Here is a 23,058-nt window from a genome sequence, read left to right as displayed (position 1 = left end):
CATAGTGGTTTGCTGCACCTATCAACCCGTCATCTAGGTTTTAAGCCCCGCATGCATTAGGTATTTGTCCTAACACTCTCCCACCCTTTGTCCCCCACCCCCGACGGGCCCCGGTGTGTGATGTTCCCCTCCCTGTGTCCATGTGTTTTCATTGTTCCACTCCCACTTATGAGTGACAACCCGCAGAGTTTGGTTTTCTGTTCCTGTCCACACCTTTTTCCTCTGTGCACGCAAGCACATGTATTTGCACGTAAGTGTTTATTGTAACCTTTTTTAAATAGTAAAAATGGAATAATGCTCTATTTATTCTTTGGAAAGCCTGCTTTTCAGGCAGCATGTCTTTGACATTGTCTCACGTTGGAACCTGGGTACCACCTTCTTCTCCCAGCAGTTATTCTGACGTGTGGATGCACCATGCTTCGTTTAACCAGCCCTGCACCGATACGTCTTTGGATGGTTTCTGCCTTTTCCCAGTCACAGATGGTGTTCTGATGAATTTCCTCGCACACATCACTTGGTGCTCTGTGCCTGCATTTCTGTGAGATGTTCCTGGAGGTGGGCTGTCTAGGTCAGAGGGGGATCTGTGCTTAATTTGCATCCTGTGCAAAATTCCATCCAGTCAACCTGCTCCCCAAGGGCTCACATGGTACTGTCCTCTGTAGACATCATCTTCTGCAGATGATGGCACGACCGCCTCTCTTTCTTTTACTCACACCAGTCTGCACCCTGGTGTCCTGGGGGGGTCCAGCCCCTACCCGCTTGTCTGCCTCCAGTCCCCCCAGCCCCTGCTAAAAGGGACTCTGGCTTCTGAGCTTTGGCAGACTGCTTCACTCTGGAGAAGTTTGCTTTCTCAAACATTCCTGGCAATGTTACTACAAATCCCGAGGCCTGTGTTTGACTTCTTAGGGCCTCAGTTTTCTCATAAGTAAAATGGGGATAATGTGATGCTACTGTCTGCATCCTAGAGCTGCCATGAGTGTTCAGTGAGATCACTGTTGAGAGCACGTTCACAGCGCCGGCCTTGTGCGCAGTCAGCACGTGTGGGGCAGGGCTGTTGCTGATACGTGGTTGACTGTCATTGCTAGACTGTGGCTTTACCAGGGACGATGTCTTTAGTGCTGAGCCCAGAGCCACCCCTAGTACCTGCTGTGTTTATAGAGTGATTGAGTGTCAGGGTCAGAGACTGGGGCAATGGCAGCAGAAACAGTGGAAAGAAGTGGGGCTTCTAGTAGGTCCTGAACCAGTGGCCCTTGAGATGAAGCCTTCTTGCCAAGGTCTGGGGCTGTGCTGTGTGTTCTAGGCCCGAGACTGGAAGCTAGGCCTGGCTGCAGCCCCGGCTGAGCTGGGGAAGTGCAGGTCAGCATCCTGCTTCATTAGGACACCTCCAAGCCCAGCTTAGACGTGGATGCCACGTGACCCCCTGTTCACTCTGAGCCCAGACAGAGGACAGGGAAGTGTGCAAGGGTGGGGACCCTCATCACAGCCCTTGACTCTGTAAGGCATATGGGTTTGTGCACGTGTGTGAGCACGGCTGTGGCTTCTCTGAGTTTCAAGCTCGAGGTTGTGTTTATGCAGGGTTAGGCTTGCCAGGTAAAATACAGGAGGTCCAATTAAACCTGAGTTTCTCATTAACCCTTTTTTTTTTTTTTTTTTGGTGCAAATATATCCCATGCAATATTTGGGACCTGCTTACCCTAAAAATTGATTTGTTGTTTATCTGAAATTCAAGTTTAACTGGCATCCTGTCTTTTCACTTGCTACGTATGAGAGTTCCGTGTGGGGGTTATCAGTGTGCATTTGTGAGTTCCCATGTGAAGGACTCTCTCCAAGTGTCTGTAGGTGCCAGGATGGAGATGGACAGAGAAGATCCTCTTGGGCTGCTTTAGTGGTACCTAGAGGCTGTGGGGTTGGACACTTCAGCCCCAGGAGCCTGGGCAGCACTGTCCAGCACCTGCCTGCTCCTGTCTTCTTCACGGGGGCTGACTTCCCTGCCATCTCCCTCCAAATACGGTGGCAAGAGCTATCCCATCTGCCCCCATCTGGAGCTCAGCTGCCCAGCCAGACAGGATGGCAAACAGTGTGCAGAGGACTGCAAAGGCTTCCCCAGCTCCTTCTGCAAGGGGCCTGCAGATGAAATGGAAGCCCTCATCCTCACCGCTCCCCCTTCCAGAAAACCCAGGCAACAGCCACCTCTGAATGCTGCTTTAGAAGCTTCTCCCTCCTGGTGATTAAACCACCCCAAACAAATAAAGCACTGCATTTCCACCATAGGCTTGTTCACATGCACGCAGCCAATTGTCTTGGATCCGCCTGTGTGTCTGATTCATCAGGGTGAGGGGTTCTCCTCTGAGGTGCTTGCAAAGATCTGCTTAATTTTCATCTGGAAGACTCTCTGTAGAAATCAGGCCCAGCTTTGGAAGAAAGCCCTTTCTCCCCCTTTAGCAAATTCTGTGTCATTCTTTTTTTTTTCTTTCTTTTTTGAGACAGAGTTTCACTTTTGTTGCCCAGGCTGGAGTGCAATGGTGCAATCTCGGTTCACTGCAGTCTCTGCCTCCCGGGTTCAAGCGATTCTCCTGCCTCAGCCTCCTGAGTAGCTGGGACTACAGGCACCCACAACCATACCCAGCTAATTTTTTTTTTTGTATTTTTAGTAGAGAGGGAGTTTCCCCATGTTGGCCAGGCTGGTCTGGAACTCCTGACCTCAGGTGATCCACCTCGGCCTCCCAAAGTGCTGGGATTACAGGTGTGAGCCACCATGCCCGGCTGGAATTCTGTGTCATTCTGGATACTTATCATGACTTCAAGCATCCAGGACTCTGTCCTGGGTATCCTGAGCCTGAGTGTTTATGTGTGTCCAGCTGGCTTGGAGGTTGTCTACGGGCAGGTTGAACTTGGCCTCTGAGTCCATGGCAGCCTCACATGGGAAATACCACCAAGGAGCCTCATCCTGTGCTTTTAGGAGATAGTTTCTATTTAGTCATTGCTGAATCTGTTACAGACAGGGTCTCAATTTCTTGCAAGTCCTGTATGAGGTGGGTGCTGTGATTATCCACATGTTCACTTGTTCTCTCTGGCCTCTTTCAGGCTCTTGCACTTCCTTTGCTCTTTTCCTGCCACAGGGCCTTTGCACATCCTGCTCTTTCTGCCTGGAAAGATTTTCCCTCTCCCTGCCTCTTTACCTGGTCACAGTCTCATCTGACAGTGGTGTCACTACATCCTCAGGGACGCCTGGCCACACTGACTCAGTCAAAGCAACCCCCTGTTATCTGCTTTCATGACACCAGGTGCCTCTCTGTGGTAGACACTAGCTCAGCTATGGATTCCTATTTCTGTGCATGTCATCCTTCCCCTTCAAGACTGTGGTCACCATGAGGACCAGGGCCATACCTGTTCCTGATTCTCATTTGTGTCTCTGGTGTTTAGTATATGCTTACCTAGAATTTGATTAATGAATGACGTCATACCCATTTTACAGATGAGAAAGTTGAGGCTCAGGAACATTATGTAAGTTTCTCACTAGTAGGTAGTGATGGTTTGAAGCCATCTGGCTGGTCGCTGGGTGCACACTCTTAACGAATTCACTATGGTTCTTCTCTCATGGTAGCTCTCCAACAGCAGGAGTGAGAGACAATTTTAGGACAGGCGTAACCAGAATCCCAGGGGTTATCTTAGAAGATGGTGTCAGGAACATGCTTGCCTATGGGCCTTCTTACTGTATGGCATAAAATACTCAGTTTTTCTGACTCACCTTTAGTAAAGACCTTAGCAATATTTGAAGCACAGTTGTCAACAGGAAAGGGTGGGTGTTTATACTTTTTTAAAAAGCAGTCTATATCATATTTATCTTGTGGTCTGCCATGCCCCCCGATCTTCTTCAGCTTCAGTTATGCAAAATGAACACTTCTTCTCTTGACTGCCTCTCTCTTACCTGTTCAGTTTCTTTTCTGTGTTCGAGATTGCTTAGATTTTTTTCCCCATTACTACAGCCTGCTTCCCACCTGTATCCCCCAGCCAGCTTGTTCTGGATTTTGTCAACAACAGTTCCAGCGTTTAGTGAGGGCTGGACTGAAGGAAAGCCTTGGAAAAGGCTGCGTGATGAAAGGTGAAGATACCTAATGTGCATGCAGTCATCAGGGTTAATTCAAAGGCTGAAAGAAGGGCTGACCTGGAGGACTGGAAATGTCTTTGAGCTGAAGGTCATGTGCAGGTGGAACGAAGAGGGTGAGCCTTTTGGGGTGAACTGCAAGTATTTGATAAGATCCCTGTCCCCATGGTTGGGGAAGTCTTGATAAGCATCCTCAATGTGATGGGGGGATTAAGGAACCCCTGGCTCTACCAGCCCAACATGGCAGTAACATGACCCAGCCAAGTTATTGATTATTGGTTGCCCAGCTGTCATCAGCTCAACATCTTCTGTTAGTTATAGCTGCAATTTGCATTAGTTGTCAATGCCAGTTTTGAATTTCCTAGTCAATAAAGTGTTCTGAGAGTGGCGACTAAGGCTGAGCACTACCCATAATCATGAGTATTACAGAGGCAAGCCCCTTTCCCACCCACCTGCAGGTGATGACACACCCTAGGAAATCACTCAATTCTTTGGAGGACCCCGAATAAATGCTCAAGTCCTTCTGTTCATCTGTCCGTCCACCCGTCCACCCCTCCTTCTATCCATCCATCCATCCATCCATCCATCCATCCATCCATCCATCCATTCATCCATCCATCCAGACATGCATCCATCCATCCACCCACCTACCCATCTATCCACCCACCCACCCATCTATCTATCCAACCCACTCTCTTATGCACCCAACTATCATCCACCTACCCACCCACCAACCCATCTATCCATCCACTCACCCATGCATCTATCCACCCATTCACTCATCTACCCATCTATCCACACACCCGTCCATCCATTTATCTATCCCTCCACCCCCTCACCCACTCATCCATTTCTCCACCAACCCAGCCATCCCTTCACCGACTCAACCATCCATTCATCCACCTGCCCGCCCACCCATCTTTCCATTCACCCATCTATCCACCCACCCACCTATGTATCCATCCATCTGCTTGTCCTTCTGTTCATTTATTCCACAAAGACTCGTTAACCACCTGCTAGATTCTGGGGAGGTACCTGCTCTAGTAATTGAGAACACGGTCTCTAGAATATGATTCCCTGGGCTCAAACTGAGCTGCCTCCTAGCTAGCTGCTTGGGTAAGTTATAGAAATTGTGTTTTGATTTTCTTATCTGAAAATTGGCTATTAATAGCTTCTACTCTTGCAGATGTAGTGAGGATTAAATAAGATGTCAGGTTAAAAGTGCATCATCGACACTCAATAGAAATTAGGTTTTACCATTCATTATTATTCTTGGCAGATGCTGCAGATAACGTGGAGAGCATACGAAAGACACATGTTTGAACCAATAGTGACATACGGGTGCTAAGTTCTGCAGTAGGGGAAGGGCAGAGAGCCATGGAGTGGGCCTGGCCCAATCCTGGAGCCTCGGAAAAAAGTTCCTCATTGAATTGCTGTTTTAGCTGAGACTTGTGGGATGGGTAGTAGTTGGAGATCCCAGACAGGATGTGACCGAGTTAGCCATGGAAAAATTTGGTCCTGGCACCCATGGCAGAGTTGAGTGATCCAGTCCTTCTCTCTCCTCTGGTTGGAAGTCCACCAGATCTGGGAATGTCAAGTTGGGGGAGGGGCTGACAATGATCATGACCTTCGCCTGTCCTCACATGTCCTTTGTGTATCTGCAAAGCCTCTGCCTCAGTCTCCTCTTCTGGAAAGTGGGATCGGAAACCACATCTGCTTCTTTCCCAGGACTGCTAGGAAGACAAGATTAGATGGCAGGTGAGAGCTCTTTGAAAATGAAAACATTCTGCTATTTGAATGCAAAGTGTTCTTCTTTGCCTGTGATGTTTCCTAATTTGTGAACTCATACTGGACCTCGAAGCTGTCTATTAAAAAAAATGGCAAAGTGGCTGGGCATGGTGGCTCATGCCTGTAGTTCTAGCACTTTGAGAGGCTGAGGGGGGCGGATCACTTGAGACCAGGAGTTCGATACCATCCTGGCCAATATGTGAAACCCCATCTCTGCTAAAAATACAAAAATTAGCCAGGTGTGGTGGCGTCTGCCTGTAGTCCCAGCTACTCAGGTGGCCGAGGCACAAGAATCATTTGAACTCAGGAGGCAGAGGTTGCAGTGAGCTGAGATGGCTCCACTGCACTCCAGCCTGGGCGACAGAGCAAGGCTCTGTCTGAAAACAGAAAACAAAACAAAACAAAAAAAAAAGCAAAGTTAACACTTCCTCCATCTCTCCCCTAGGGGAGGCAATTTGTCAAAGATTGTTGTTGGATTTTACACACAGGGAAATCTAAGGAAGGTGTGGAAACCACACCAGGACTCCAGACTGTGGTCTCCCTGTTTACAGGGTCTTAAATGGGGGAGCCACTTTGGGTTCTTTCCACAAGATTGCTTTGTAAAAAAACCAAGAAACAAACAAACAAAAAAAACTCAAAAAAACAGCCCTCACCTAAATATTCACAAGGGACCTCAGGCAATATCTGCAAACAAAAGTGAGTGATCAGTGGAATCTGTCATCTTTACAACTAAGACAGCTCCAGAGTTGAAGCAAGTGGAAATATCTCTAGAGACAGAGATTTGGGCAGGTTTTGCCAGTTACAAACTATGAGAACCTGGGCAGGTTTACCTCTCTGAGCTTCTGTGACCTTGTAAAATAGGCTGCATTGCGCTAAACGTGCAGGAGGAATCCCAGCATCCTCCTGTGCACAAGGCTGGTTTCTTCCCATCCTTTTCCTTGTTCTGCCTCTCTCCTCCTCTCCAAGAGATGAATACATGTGGACCAAATAGGGGCCTATGTTTGCAAAAGCTCGCAGGTGAGTCTCATGCAGCCAGCCTGGCTGTGGCACTGACCTCTTGGACAATTCTGGAGGTGCATTTACTAGTGAGGAAGGTCACTGTGTGTGAAAGGCACGATTCATCTTCCATTCCTTTCTTCCATGAAGCAAGGCGCATGGGTCGACTGAGCTGGGAGAGTCCACAGAGTCAGCCTCCCCCACACTTCCCTCCCTCCTTATTCCTTGTGTGCTGTACTTTGTCTTGATTTCCTGTACTCTGCACCAAGCCAGGAGATGGTAAGATCTCAAAAAAATCATTTTTTGGGGAAATGGGACCAAGAGGGTTTTGGTTTGCTTGTTTGTTTGAGACAGGGTCTGTCGCCCAGGCTGGAGTGCAGTGGCATGACCTTGGCTCACTGCAGCCTTGACCTTCTGGGCTCAGGTGATCCTCACACTTCAGCCTCCTGAGTATCTGGGACTGCAGGTGCACACCACCATGCCTGACTAATTTGTCTGTTTTTTGTAGAGATGAGGATTCACCATGTTGCCTAGGCTGGTCTCAAACTCCTGGGCTCAAGCAGTCCTCCATCCACCTCGGCCTTCCAAAGTGCTGGGATTACAGGCATGAGCTGCTGTGCCTGGCCAAGGTTTTTTTTTATTAGTATTATGAAAAATTTTCAATATACATAAAAGTAGAGAGACTAATGAGCTATCATATACCGATCACATAGGTTTAAAAACTATTAAAGTTTGTAATATTTACTCCATTTGTTTTTCTGAAGTATTTAAAAAATAGTTTACAGTAGTTTTGTAATTGCATCATGATATTCACCCCTACGTAATTTACTTTCCCTCTAAAAACATGAGGGCATTTTTTATATGATCATCGTCATACCTAATCAAATTACCAGCAATTCCTTAATATCCTCTAAGATCAAGTTTACATTCAGATGTCTTCTCCTCAAAATGTCAATTGTGATTATTTTTTTCTTTGAGCAAACATAATAAGATCTCAAGATTTAATGACAGGGATTCCATGTTAGCTCTGATGTCTAAGCTCTGTGGTCCATTGTGGCTTTACTTGAAAGTCTCAGGCTAGGCGTGGTGGCTCACACCTGTAATCCCAGCACTTTGGGAAGCCAAGGTAGGTGGATCAGGAGGTCAAGAGATCAAGACCATCCTGACCAACACGGTGAAATCCTGTCTCTATTAAAAATACAAAAATTAGCCAGGCGTGGTGGCGGGTGCCTACTCAGGAGGCTGAGGCAGGAGAATCGCTTGAACCTGGGAGGTGGAGGTTGCAGTGAGCTGAGTTTGCACCACTGCACTGCACTCCAGCCTGGGTGACAGAGCGTGACTCTGTCTCAAAAAAAAAAAAAAAGTGTATGTGAGGAAACTGGGATAGAGCTTGGGGATATTGGGGGATGGAGGTACTTTATCTACTGAACAAATCCATGGGATACCAATGCTAGAGGAAGAAGCATCATCCTCAGTTTCTACTAACTCAACCACGCATGAGATGGGGACTTGGTGTCCAAGAGAAAACCTCTTTTTAGGTCTTCAGCCTTGATCAAACCATTTCTGAATTCCTCATACACATATAATCAGGTGCTATGAGTGGTACTGATTGGATAATCTTTCTGTCGTTTCCTGTGCTAGGAAGGAAAATACATGTACAGCCAAATTCCTTGAGGGTTCGTTCTTTTGCATCAGGGTGTCTCAAACTCCTGCCCTTCAAACACCTGCAAGAGAATCATCCAGGCGCCTTGCTCACTCTGCATGCAGACCCTTTAGAATCAGAGTCAGAATCCCTGGGGCTGGAGCCACAAAATGAAATGACATTTCAACAAGTTTGTCATCACGTAAGAGAGAATAGGTGAGTATTTGGATACCTATAATACAAAGTAGATTCAAAAAGAATGATGATTATTTTAAATATTGTGTTTTTAAAAATTTAATACAGAAAAGGCTGGGCACGGTGGCTCACGCCTGTAATCCTAGCACTTTGGGAGGCCAAGGCGGGTGGATCATTTGAGGTCAGGAGTTCAAGAACAGCCTGGCCAACAAGGTGAAACCCCACCTCTACTAAAAATATAAAAATTAGCCAGGCGGTAGTGTTGCGCGCCTGTAATCCCAGCTACAGGGGAAGCTGAGGCAGGAGAATCGCTTAAGCCTGGGAGGCAGAGGTTTGGTCAGCTGAGATCGTACCGCTGCACTGCAATGTGGGTGACAATTGTTTAACCACCACCAAAATGGGTTCTGAGTCCAAATATTAATATGAAGGACATTGGTGACATTGTCTCAAAAAATTACTGAATACAGAAAAGTACAAAAAGGGAGAGAAATCACCGAAAATCTCACGACCCCAAGAAATAAACCTCCTAATATTAAGTGAACAGCATTCCTTGCTATGCACAAAGATGGCTAGAGACATGAACAGACACTTCTGATCACACAAAATGAGATTTTAAAAACAAGAAGTAGCAAATTGAATGCTGTGTAAATTTATCAGAAGAAAAAGAAATGGAAGTGAAACTGAAGGAACTGGTCAACTCAGATAAATGTAGTTTTTCCTCACTAAAAATCAGTTTCTAGAACATCTAAGAAATCAAAGATGATGAAAAATATTAAGATGTTTTATATATATGTAAAAGTCTTTACAGTTGATTGATCATCTCATGAAAAATCTGTACAGTCACTGCAAATAAATCATTGCAAAATCTTTACTCCTTTTGCTTTTTGCCAGCACTGACATTGGCCTTTGCAGTCTCTGGACGTCATTCTGCCCTTGCATTCCTTTTGCTGTTTTCTTGAGGTCATCTTCTTCTCATGCCAACCGTGTCTTGAAAGTCTATGTTTGAGTTCATTTTTGTTTGCATAATTCAAAGAACCAGATAGCATGCCAAAACCCATTGTTTAACCACCACCAACATGGGTTCTGAGTCCAACTATTAATATAAAGATGACATCCATTGTGGTCTTGTACATTTTGTTGCCTTTCCGGGGTGAAGGACATTGGTGACCATTTGTTTCCTCTGGAGTGGTCGATTGGTCATGAACTTCCTGGTCCAGATAATTACTGTGTCATTCATCATGGTGGTTGATCCTCAGGTAGTTAGGGAGGAAAATAAACAAGAAGTTATATATTTAAAACCACGTTTCAATTTTAGACCTGATTAATTGACTTAATAAAGGGCATTAGCACTTCTCCTTCCTACAGTCCCTCCCTTTACCGCTGGAAACTAGTTATTTCTAGGTTGTTTTATGTTGTTAAGGTTGACCACCTTCTCTTTCTGTTCTGCAATCATAGTCCTATTTTTAAATGGATTCACCTCTCATAATTAGCCTTTTGTCATGGTCATTCAATTCACCAGTTGCTTATTTTTTAATTTCTTGGCTGACTAAATTTTATTATGAAGACTTTTTTTTTAAAGACCTCAGAAATACTGTATTCTTTAAGTTCTTCAACATGTGATCATGTCTTTTGCCTGTTTTGATTGGGCAATAATTTAGCTGGCTATAAAATTCTTGGATTATACTCTATTTCCATTAGAAATTATAGGCACCCATCCACTGACATTTCATTGTGCTTTCTTTTTTTTTTTATTTTTTGAGATGGAGTCTTGCTCTGTCACCCAGGCTTGAGTGCAGTGGTGCGATCTCGGCTCACTGCAAGCTCTGCCTCACGGGTTCACACCATTCTCCTTCCTCAGCCTCCCGAGTAGCTGGGACTACAGGTGCCCGCCACTATGCCTGGCTAACTTTTTTTATTTTTTGTAGGGACGGGGTTTCACCGTGTTAGCCAGGATGGTCTCAATCTCCTGACCTCGTGATCCGCGGGCCTTGGCCTCCCAAAGTGCTGGGATTACAGGTGTGAGCCACTGTATGAGCCCAGTCTCATTGTGCTTTGTACTAACCCCCTTTCCCTGGTCTCTTCGAGCTTGTCTTCTTCTCTCCCAGTAGTTTCTTCATGAAGAGGCCATGTGCTATATTCCATGAGATATTTCACACTCAAAGAAGACTTCTTTTATACTCTTTTGATAATTTGTCTGGGAATCCCTGTCTTGATTTATAAGGGACTTTGTAATAAATACAGTAAAAGAGAAACACACAACGTATTTTGAGACATCAGAGAAGGGAGAAACCAATTCTATTAATATTTGGGGTTAGCAGGGAAGGCTTAGTTAAGAGGTAACATTTGAACTAAGCCTTGAAATAAGGGAAGGATTTGGCCATGCAGTAATGGGGAGAGAGTAGAAGCAAGACATGATGGTTAGTGTTACGTATCAATTTGACTGGGTTGTGGGGTGCCCAGATATTTGGCTACACATTATTCTGGGTGTGTCTCTGAGGTATTCTGGATGAGGATAACATTTAATTGCTAGACTGAATAAAGCAGATTGTCCTCCCCAATGTGGGTGAGCCTCATCCAATCCACTGAAGGCCTGAACAAAACAAAATGGTAGAGTCACAGAGAATTTGCTCTTTTTACCTGATTATATTTGAGCTGGGACATCAACCTTCTCCTGAGTGTAGATGTGGACTCGAGTTGGAACTATATCATTGGCTGTCCTGGGTCCCCAGCTTGCTGGCTGCAGACTCTAGGACTCCTTAGCCTCCATAACCATGTGAGCCATCCCTTACAACAAATCAATCTGTCTCTCTCTCTATGTGTATAGCTCTACCTCTATCTCTCTGCTCTTTCTCTGGAGAACCTAGAATAATACACAAGGTTATATTAGAGAAGAGGATGACCCAAGGAAAAGCATGGAGGCAGAAAAATGCAAAGAGGGTTTGGGAAGACTGGGGTCCTGACGGGGAGTTCGGATTTCACTGTGTGTAGCATGGAGAATCCTTGAAAATATTCAAGAGGTGAAAATTGTATTTGTGGAAGAACACCAGGAGCATGTGAAAGAAAAACACTCACTCCATTTTAACTCCACTGAAGGGAGAATCAACGGGATGCACTGGGGACATGGGTTGGAGGGTAGTTGAGGCCATATCTGGAGGATCTTTACTTCTAGGCTGAGTCTGAAGTTATCTTTCTGGGGAGTGGGAGATTACAAATCTTTGAGCTCCACTCAAGAGATGGTTTTGCTAACAATGGCAGGGCGACGGTGGTGGTGGTGGTGGTGGGAAGCTGGTAGCATGAATTCTAATTGGGCTTCTGTTATTCTAGCTGAGAAAGTTGGGGAATGGACTTTCAATAGAATAATACAGACCTGGGAATCAACTGCATGGAGGAGGTAGTTTTAGGTGATGAGATGGCTCAGGGACAAAGTTTGGTAGAAGGAGAAAAGATACTAGGCTGGTACAAAAATAATTGCTGTTTTTGCCATTACTTTCAATGACAAAATCCGAAATTACTTTTGCACCAACCTAATAGGATGCAAACTTCGGAGTCATCTGCATCAGAGGGATTGATGAAGATCAGCAAAGTTTGGGAACACAGGAAAGGAGCGGGGAGGGTAATGACTTGAGGGCATATCAGGGATAATCAAGGTTTTTCTTGTTAGCATGTGGAGACTTAAGCATGACTATATGTTAAACGGCTGGCACATACATGGTGCAAAATATTTATGAGTGAAATGACAAGTGAAGGTGGTGAGTCATGGGAGTTCCAAGGGAACGGGTGATAAAGGCAGGTCTCAAATGAGGCACAAGTGGAGAAGGTAGCTTGGGAAAGGAGAAGGATGCTACTCCTTATAAGATGGGAAAGGCAGAGGAAGAGGGTCAAGGTACAGTGATCTAGGGGTGAGATAGAAGTGAGTTGAGAGAACTCAACTCTGGGCTCTGAAATCCCTAGGGATGGGTTTGGGGGGCTTTGAGATATGGAAGAGGTTTAAAGTTAATTGTTCTAGCAAATATGGTTTGGAATTTATTTGTGATGCTTAAAAATATTGCTGAGCACAAGTGAAGTCTACCCTAGAGTTGGATGGTGAGATTATTTAGTGGAACTACCAGATCCATGTTGTGATTCTTTCCAGTATCATTCAGCAGCCCTTGGGCAGTTGCGAGGCAAGTCATCAATGGGGTATGGAGATTTTCCAGGTGGGTGTGGTTGAAGGCAGGGAAGAACGAGTTCAGGAGCACATTTCAAGAAGAAGGTGACTGTAAGGTCCAGGCTGAGCAGGAAGGTAAAGCAAGAAGGAAACATGAGGTTGTGAAGAGAAGTTTAGAGGGATGAGGAGGCAGGAGAGGTGAACAGTTGCAGGATGTAGCTAGAGTGGCGATGTTAGATCTTGGGGCAAGAGAGTTTTACAGTGATTATGAAGATCAAAGGGCATTAGAATCAAGCTATAAAGAGCCACTGTTTGATGTTGGGATGTGAGGATGCTGCAGGTGGATGTCTGCACATTGATGGTGAGAACATGGTCACCTTGGCCCTGCTGGGTCTTTGCTAAAGAGACTGTGCTCTGTTCTTGGGGCCGTTTTCATCACCTGATTAGAGCAGTGGTCCCCAAATGGTGTTCTTTGGACCATCTGTATAAAATGTTCATAGATCAAGGGTAAAATGGAAAAACAGAGAAAATGTCACAGAAATGTGCCCATTGGTGAAACACCACCAGCTGTCCTTTTTGGAGGATTGTTCTTTATTCTAAAAATGTATATATTCTATTCTATTAAAACATTTTTGTATTTGCATTTTTTTCTCTTTTATGAAATGCCATGGGGTAGAAATTTGTAATGTATCCAATTCTCCTGTCTTCATGCATTGCCCTGTGGTGGGGGAGGGGATGTGGCTAGTACTGGCCAAGAGGCTGGGGGCAGAGGTGCAGTGTGAGACTTCTAGCCTGGGGCATTTAATTCTTCGTTCAGGGCTCTCTAGCATTCTTCTCCCTCTGTTCCCTGCTTGGTGATACTCGAGGTAATGCAACCCTCATTAGCCTTAGTCTTAGGGCAAGTTTGATGGGAAACAGAGCACCCCACACCTCCCTGCAGATGTAGCATGAGTGAGAAAAACAACTTCTGATGTTTGAAGTTACCAAGATTTAGGAGTTGTTTGTTATTGCAGCAAAACCTCACCTATTCTGACAAATCATGTTGGAATTTCTATGTGTATGTGTGTGTGCATGTTTGTGTGTGTGTGTGTGTGAAACTGGTAGTTTAAAAACGTTCCTTCTTTCCAAAAAGAAAAAAAAATGGCAACCTTATGTTGGTTCTCAAATTAAAAAAATATTTTTACTGGTTTATAAAATAGAAAAATCTGAGAATCTGTAGCTTAGAGAACTAACAGTGTGGGATGTCTATAAAGACCAGGTTATTTTATCAGCTCCTAACATGCCTTAATAAAAGCTTAGCCAAGACTTGTAATATTTCAGTCTTTCCCATTCCACATTCCATGGACCCTTGGAGGGACATTGATGAAATGGTGCAGGCATGAACCACCCTAACTCAATCCTAGTGGCAGAATCCCCCTTTTACTGCAGAATGAGCTTCTTCCTACAGTGATACTTGAACCCCTTAGATATATCCTGTACTAGTTATATTAAAACACGACCAATGCTTTTGCTTTGTTGTCCCCCAAATTAAACATATTAATCATGAGAACCCAGAGAATTGGATTTAGTGTAACTGATTGCAAACTGTCAGTAAGAACATAATTAGGTTATATTTTTCTCCAGTTCAGATAAAAGAAAATTGACAATAAAATGCTGATCAATATGTGTAGCTCAGGAGGTAGAGCCTGCTTTGAGGTGCAGAAGTGTTTGTTTTTTTTAGATCTATATTCTTGAGTAAAGAAAAAATCTATCTCTCTTTCCTAGAGGGGAAGATTTTCAGAGCTGGGCTTGGCAACGGCCTGATTATCAGAGGCTGAATTAAACCAATAGGTACCTCCGTGGAGTGAATGATGCGTTTCTCCTGTTCGGGGAACCATGCTTTTATGGTGGAGTTTGCTTTCTGTCTTGGTCTCCGGATGTGTGTATCTGTGGGGGGATGTCTGCATGTAAAGGGCAGTGTATACCTGTGTTGGTGTGTACAAAATTCCCATGTGAATCTCAGCTTTGTGAGGATCTCCGGGTCTTGAGTCCAGCAGATGCCATTTGAAGAAAAATCACTTGAAAATGAGACAGAAAGAATGGAAACTAAATCCTAGCTCTAAAGGCACCAGGCTGATTAAAAAAAAAAATTCTGGATCTTCTTTGTTTTCTACTCCACCTGCTTCCAAATGGCATTTCTGTTTCCTATGAAATGATTAGAATGAAAGAGATTCTGAGCACAAAAGAGCAGATACTGTGTGATTCTGTGTATGTCAGGGTGTCAGCTGTGACGCTGCTGACATTTCGGCTCAGCAATTTCTCTGTTGTATGTGTGGGAGTTCCCTGTGCAGTTTAACATGTTGAGCGGCATCTCTGGATCCCTGGGCTCGCTGGATGCAGTAACACAACTCCCCCCAAGTAGAGACAACCCTCAGTGACTCCAGATATTGCCTAATGTCCCCAGGGGGCAGAATAGCCCCCATCTGAGAACTGCTGCTTTCATGAAGTACAATGTCAGGTGAAATAGGTGGAGGCTGTTTGTAGTCAGGGGTTAGTAGAGATAGAAGAGACCCCAGGAATATCCTGGAAGGGGCTGTAATATTTTGTTTCTTGAATTGGGTGTCGGTAATATGGAGATGTTCAGTTGTTGTTGTTGTTGTTGTTGTTGTTGTTGTTGTTGTTTTGAGGCAGGATCTTGCTCTGTCACCCAGGCTGGAGCACAGTGGCACCGTCATGGCTCACTGCAGCCTCTGCCTCCTGGGCTCAAGCAGTCCTCCCACCTCAGCCCTCCTGAGTAGCTGGACTACAGGCATGTGCCATCACTGTTGCCTAATTTTTGTATTTATTTATTTTTTGTAGAGAGGGGGGTCTCACTATGTTGCCCAGGCTGGTCTTGAGCTCCTGGGCTCAAGCAATCTGCTCACCTCAGCCTCCCAAAGTGCTGGGATGACAGGCTTGAGCCACTGCGCCTGGCCAGTATGTTCAGTTTGTAAGAAAAGTACTGTGTTGACCTCTTCTATGTGCACATTTCTTTAAGTAATAATTCAATAAAGCATTTAGAAAAATTGGTCATAATAGGAGTGATGTGCAGAGTGATTGGCATGAAAGCTGATCACCTTAATTTGAACTACTCTGAAATGAGCACCAGGGGCCACCAAGAGGAGCCTTTCAAGGTGTCATAGCCAAGGAGAGGAGTGTGTTGTGTACATCTCTGCATAAAGGATTCGCTGGTTACATGGAAGGATGAAGCCTCCTTCTGAGGACAGAGGCAGCAAAGCAAGTGGAAGCCCAAAGCATTGAGCTTTCCAAATGGACATTGCTAAAATCTTGTGGATGACTCATGCTCTTAACATACACGCATGTACATATTGTCCATATACACATTAATTCTGTAACAAGGCCCACACATAAGGGGTTTTTTTTTTTTCTTTTGAGACAGTCTTGCTTTATTGTCTAGGCTAGAGTACAGTGGCATAATTGTGACTCACTGCAACCTCCGCCTCCTGGGTTCAAGCAATGCTTGTGCCTCAGCCCCCTGAGTAGCTGGGACTACAGGTGCACACCACCATGCCTGGCTAATTTTTGTATTTTTAGTAGAGACAGGGTTTCACCATGTTGGCCAGGCTGGTCTCAAACTCCTGGCCTCTAGTGATCTGCCCACCTCAGCCTCCTAAAGTGTTGGGATTACAGGTGTGAGCCACTGTGCTTGGGCCCACACATAAGGTTTGAGTTGAGATAGAGAAACTCTGGCAGGACTGAGGAATTGGGCCACAGTTTTTGGGAAATATGCACAATTTCTGGAATCTCCTCTACTTCCAGAGTTCCCACTTTCTATCTGTCTCCTGTTTATTCAACAAACTTGTATGGAACCACAGTGTGTCTAGAACTTGCCAAGTGTGGAGGATAAAAAGATGATTGAGGTCTGGCATGGTGGCTCATGCCTGTAATCCCAGCACTTTGGGAGGCCAAGGCAGGCGGATCACTTGAGGGCAGGAGTTTGAGCACAGCCTGGCCAACATGATGAAACATCTCTACTAAAAATACAAAAATTAGCCAGGCATGGTGGCATGCACATGTAGTCCCATCTACTTGGGAAGCTGAGGCAGGAGAATCGCTTGAACCCAGGAGGCAGATGTTGCAGTGAGCTGAGATCACACCGCTGCATTCCAGCCTGGGAGACAGAGCGAGATTCCATGTCAAAAAAAAAGATGACTGAGATACAGACTCCATCAGGGTTGACTCTAACACAAATTAGGTAAGAGCCCAAGTTCTGGCTGGGCAAGCACCTTGATTGCCCTCATCCTGCAGCATCTACTAGAATGAAGAACACTTTTTTCTTTACCCATGAAAATGTTTTGTGCTTCGTAACTACAGGTGCAATTTGTGTTAATTCTGCAAAATTTGCCGCATAACTCTGCCTGCAATCTTGGCATTTTTCCTTTGAGAGATTTCTCAACACATCATCTTTGGACTATGTGGAACTTGAAGTTTACTTAGAGTCAACAACAAGTACAGGAAAGTTAGTTCTTAGTCAAGAGTTAGGTTTTCAAAGACAGTGGATAAAATAAAAAATCTAGTACAGTCAAGATTATACGTGCAAATCCCCTCATCATTCATACAGTTTAGCCGTCAGTCTTACTGTGGCTCACCAGGTCCAATCCATACTTCTTCCTCCACGACTGGAGTAGAGGGTGATTTTTTTTTATGAGCAACTGATGAAGTCATTTAGAGACCATTTGCAGTAGGAGCCCTGTGTACTAGAGACCAATCAATGTGTCCTCATGGCAACATTTCTGCCTCCCTCCCTCTTTGTTCTTGCCAAGTACCCATAGTTCATTTTCCATAGATTACAAGAGCCCAAGTTGGGCCTATACCTAGGAGTACAATTGCTGGGTCATTTGGTAACTCCATATAGAATTGTTTGGGAAGTTGTTAAACTGTTTCTCACAGTGGCTACACCATCTTAATTCCTACCAGCAGTGTATGAAGGTTCTAATTTCTCTGCATCCTCACCAACACTTGTTATTTTCTGTATTTTTTTTTTTTTTGAGACAAAGTCTTGCTCTGTCGCCCAGGTTGGAATGCAGTGGCACAATCTCAGCTCACTGCAACCTCTGCCTCCCAGATTCAAGTTACTCTCCTGCCTCAGCCTGCCGAGTAGCTGGGATTATAGTGACCTGCAACCATGCCTGGCTAATTTTTGTATTTTTTTTAGTAGAGACAGGGTTTCACCATGTTGGCCAGGCTGGTTTCAAACTCCTGGCCTCAGGTGATCCACCTGCCTCGGTCTCCCAAAGTGCTGGGATTACAGGCATTAGCCACCGCACCAGGCCAATTTTGTCTATCTTCGATTCTAGCCATCCTTATGGGCATGAAGTGGTATCTCATTGTGGTTTTGATTTCTGTTTTCCTGATGATGAATTTCATTGAGCATCTTTTCATGTGCTTATTGGCCACTAGTATGTCTTCCTTGGAGATGTGCCATATTTTCATATTCAAAAATGAAAGCACAGGTCCACACAAAAATTTGTACATGAATAATTACAGTAGCATCACTCCTAATAACCCAAAGAGGGAATTAATCCAAATGCCCATCACCAGATGAAGAGAGACACCGATTGTTTTCTACCGACATGATGGAATATTATTTGATCACAAAAAGGAGGAAAGTACATACGCTACAGCGTGGATGAGCCTTCAAAGCAGATGAAAGATCACATTCTACATGATTTCATTCAGATGGAAATCTATAGAAATAGGAAGTCGATTAGTTGTTGCTTAGGGCTGGTAGGGGCATGGGAGGATAGGGGTGTTAGTTAAAGGGGATGAGGTTTCTTTTTGAGGTCATGAAATGTTCTAAAATTGACTGGTAATGTTTGCGTATATCTCTGAATATATTAAAAACCATTGAAATGTAAAAAATGCAAAGAAAAAACAGCCCAAGTTGCAATTTTATTCAACACTTGATTGGCTTTAAAAATAGATTCCAGGCTGGGCATGGTGGCTCACACCTGAAATCCCAGTGCTTTGGGAGGCTGTGTTGGGAGGATTGCTCGAGGCCAGGAGTTCCAGGCCAGCCTTGGCAACATGGCAAGACCCTGTCTGTACAAAAAAAGAAAAAATAAATATCAGCTGGGTGCAGTGGCTCACACCTGTAATCCCAGCACTTTGGGAGGCTGAGGCGGGCAGATCACCTGACATCAGTTCAAGATGAGCTTGGCCAACATGGTGAAATCCCGTCTCTACCAAAAATATAAAATTTAGCCTTTTGGTACTCTGAGCAACACCATGGCGGTTGTTAAGAACAAGTGCCTTATGAAAGGTGGCAAAAAGGGAGTTAAGAAGAAAGTAGTTGGTCCATTCTCTAAGAAAGATCAGTATGATGTGAAAGCACCTGCTATGTTTAATATAAGAAATATTGGAAAGACTTGGTCACCAGGACCCAAGGAACCCAAATTGCATCTGATGGTCTCGAGTTTCTAGTGTTTGAAATGAGTCTTGCTGATTTGCAGAATGATGAAGTTGCATATAGAAAATTCAAGCTGATTACTGAAGATGTGCAGGACAAAAACTGCCTGACTAACTTCAATGGCATGGGTCTTACTTGTGACAAAATATGTTCCATGGTTGAAAAATGTTCAACAATGATTGAAGCTCATGTTGATGTCAAGACTACTGATGGTTACTTCTTTCATCTGTTTTGTGTTGGTTTTACTAAAAAACACAACAATCTGATACTGAAGACCTCTTATGCTCAGCACCAACAGTCCCCCAAATCCAGAAGAAGATGATGGAAATCATGACCTGAGAGGTGCAGACAAATGACTTGAAAGAAGTGGTCAATAAATTGATTCCAGACAACATTGGAAAGGATGTAGAAAAGGCTTGCCAATCTATCCTCTTCATGATGTCTTCATTAGAAAAGTAAAAATGCTGGAGAACCCTGGGTTTGAAAGGCATGGAGCTTCGTGGTAAAGGTAGTAGTTCTGGAAACCCACTAGGGACGAGACACATGCTAAAGTTGAATGAGCTGATGGATATGAACCACCAGTCCAAGAATCTGTTTAAAGTTCAGACTTAAAACAGTAGCAAATAAGAAGTCCTATTTGTGAAAAACAAACAAGAAACAACAATGAAAGAGCAAAATTAGCCTGGTGTGGTGATGCATGCCTGTAATCCTAGCTACTCAGGAGGCTGAGGCATGAGAATCACTTGAACCCGGGAGACAGAGGTTGCAGTGAGCCAAGATTGCGCCATTGCACTCCAGCCTGGGCAACAGAGTGAGACTCTCTCCAAAAGGAAGAAAAAAAAAAAGTATCCGTGCTTGGTGGCATGCGCCAGTAGTCTCAGCTACTCTGAAGGCTGAGATGGGAGGATGGATTGAGGCCAGGAGTAATTTGAGGCTGCAGTGAACTATGATTGTGTCACTGCACTCCAGCCTGGACTGCAGAGCAAGACCCTGTCTCTTATACATACATACACACACACACACACACACACACACACACACACACATACATACATACATACATACATACATACCCAGGCTCTACCTTTGGTGATTCTGACTCAGTAGGGTGGGGTATCCCCTAGGGATCCTGCTGTTCAGCCTGGTCTGGGATCCACTCTTCATTGGGAACTGAGACACTGGCTGTGAGCCTTTCTGTCCTGTGATGTTGAGGTCATGGCGATGCAGGTTCAAGCTTAAGGAGACCTGACTGTGTGTTAGGTGTTGTGCTGAACATCATCTCTTACTCTCACAGCAACATCCTTAGAAGGTTAATGATGTGTCCCTGCTCTACAGATGAGGAACTGAGCTTTCAGAGGAGTTTAGCTTGTTCAAAACTTATTCTTCCTATTAGAAACTTTGTACCCTTTGACCAGTGTCTCCTATCCCCTCCCTTTCCTTCACCCCAGCCCCTGATAACCACTGTCCTACTCTCTATTTCTATGAGTTCAACCTCTTTAGATTCCACATATAATAAAATCATGCAGTATTTGTCTTTCTGTGCCGGGCTTATTTCACTTAACACAATGTCTTTCAAGTTCATCTATGTTGTTGAAAATGACCGGATTTCTTTCTTTTTTAAGGGTTAATAGTATTCCGTTGTGTGTATATAGTACATTTGCTTTATCCTTTCATCCATTGATGGACACTTAGGTTGATTCTATATCTTGGTTATTGTGAATAGAGCTGCAGTGAACATAGGAATGTAGGGATCCCTTCGACATATTGATTTCGATTTTTTTTGGTCTATATCCAGAAGTTGGGTTGCTGGATTATATGTTTTGAAATCTATAGCACAGAAGCGTGACTATAGTCAACAATAATGTATCTTTCAAAATAAGTGAGTGGGTACATTTCAAATGTCACATCATGAAAATTGTCAGTAAATTAGGGGATGGACGTGTTCATTAGTTTGATCTAATCATCCCACATTGTATACACATATCAAAACATCACATACATGGGTACAATTATGATTTGTCAATTAAAATAACGTTAGTTAAAAAAATAAGTAACTTGTTCAAAGCCCCAGTTGGGATTGATGGAGCTGGGACATGCACCAAGGTTGTTGCTCTCAGGCCCACAGGGTCCTTTGTCCACGAATGTTGAAGTCCTACCTGAGATTTCTACTGAGATCAGTGTAGGGATTCAATGTCTCAGAATCATCCCATCCTCCAGGGCCCACAAGTCCATGACCGATGCCTCTACCCCTGACCCTACTGACCTGAAATGTGGCCCCTGCTTTCATTTCCAGGAGCATACAACACTTACACCAAGCATTGATGGGATTTGTTGACTTCATTTGAGATGTGGGGCCGTGGAGAGGGTCCCATGATCCTTGCTTGATGTTGGCCAACTCATTGACTTCTCTCCTTTGACTTCACCCTTCCCTTTTCTACTCACCTCCTCTGTCATGGATTGCTCTGGGAATTCTGAGCCCTGGTTCCTTTATTTTGCAGATAACCTTCACTCTTCTCTGCAACGAATCCCAAAAGTGTGTAGTTGAGCTGACTGCAAGGTGCTTGACATGCAAGAGAATTTATAAATGGGATTCGGCCTCTGGAAAGTGGTGGTAGTTCCAGATTTATGTGGATGTTACTTTGTTTTTCCCTATAAAATCTATTCTTTAAACTATTCAGCTCTTGGCTCCTGGCTGCAGTCCTTTGCTGGTGGCAGTGGGCTGGGTACTGCCACCAGGGAGAAATGCTGCCCACTTAGGGAAAGGGAAACTGGTTCTCTTTAAGAGGCGGAGGGAGGTTTCCAGTGCCAGTTTGTTTGGAGGCAAAATGGCTGTTGTATTAAAATTTCCCAAACGTGGGCTTGTGCCTTGTGTGTTTAGAGCTCAAAGCCACGATTGTTTTCATTTTTTTTTTTTTTTTTTTTTTGGTTGTTGGTTTTCCATCATTTTGCTTGGCAGGTTTCTGCTAATAGCTTCAACCTCAAGAGTCCCATTATACAGACACTAGTAGCACCTACTATGTGTCAGTCTGTAGTGCCTACTATGTGCCAGGCATTGGAGATAATATAAAGATGAACAAGATAAACATGGCATTTGGAAAAGAGAGTCTAGTTCCCACTCTCAGCCCACCCCAAAGAGAGGCCAGAATTGGGCTTCCAAAGATCTCAGATGCCCTTGCATCACCTCCCGGAAGAAGGCGGGTGAAGCTTTCGTGTCTGAAGAGAATTTGGCTGGACAATCCCCCAGGTTTGGAACGATGGGAAGGAGCTGCCATCTGTGTTTAAGATGAGAAGTGGGGGAGTGGCTGGATATCAGAGGAAGCCAAGATGAAGAGAAGGTTTTTGTGAGTTCCTATGCATAGTGGAGACCTGTTCTAGTGAGGGTCCCTGGGGCTGAGCCTGTGGATCAGTGGAATGATGCTGTGAGGAGGGTCTTGCTATAGCAGATGGCCCAAAGACGGTTGATGGATCATGAGCAGCTGGAAGAATGGAGAGTTCGGAGGATGTAGTTCCTACCTGGCTTTCCAACAGTGTGTAAGCCCAGAATTCTTACATAAGCCCATGGAGAAGGGAAAGAAATGCTGGTAACGACAAGATTGAATTCTCCACCTGCCAGGAATCCAGGGACTCAGAGCAGATTTAACTGAAGTTACAGAAATAGGAATGTGACATTTCCTACATCCGGGTGTGCTGGAGCAAATGTATTCCCTCTCTGGTTTGTGGGGAAGGAGAATGCTAAC

The 23,058-nt window shown here is 44.5% G+C and overlaps 1 protein-coding gene and 1 pseudogene across 1 annotated transcript in view; both read left to right on the top strand.

Moving 5' to 3' along the window:
• Positions 1 to 23,058, top strand: part of LOC117978776 (junctional sarcoplasmic reticulum protein 1-like) — a 60,023-nt gene that overhangs the window by 10,352 nt on the left and 26,613 nt on the right. The gene's annotated exons all lie outside the window — the stretch shown is intronic.
• On the top strand, positions 17,296 to 20,730 carry LOC129397561 (small ribosomal subunit protein eS1-like; annotated as a pseudogene).

Source organism: Pan paniscus, chromosome 3, assembly GCF_029289425.2.
Source record: "Pan paniscus chromosome 3, NHGRI_mPanPan1-v2.0_pri, whole genome shotgun sequence".
NCBI lineage: Eukaryota > Metazoa > Chordata > Mammalia > Primates > Hominidae > Pan > Pan paniscus.
This window is presented reverse-complemented; position numbering and strand designations above follow the sequence as displayed.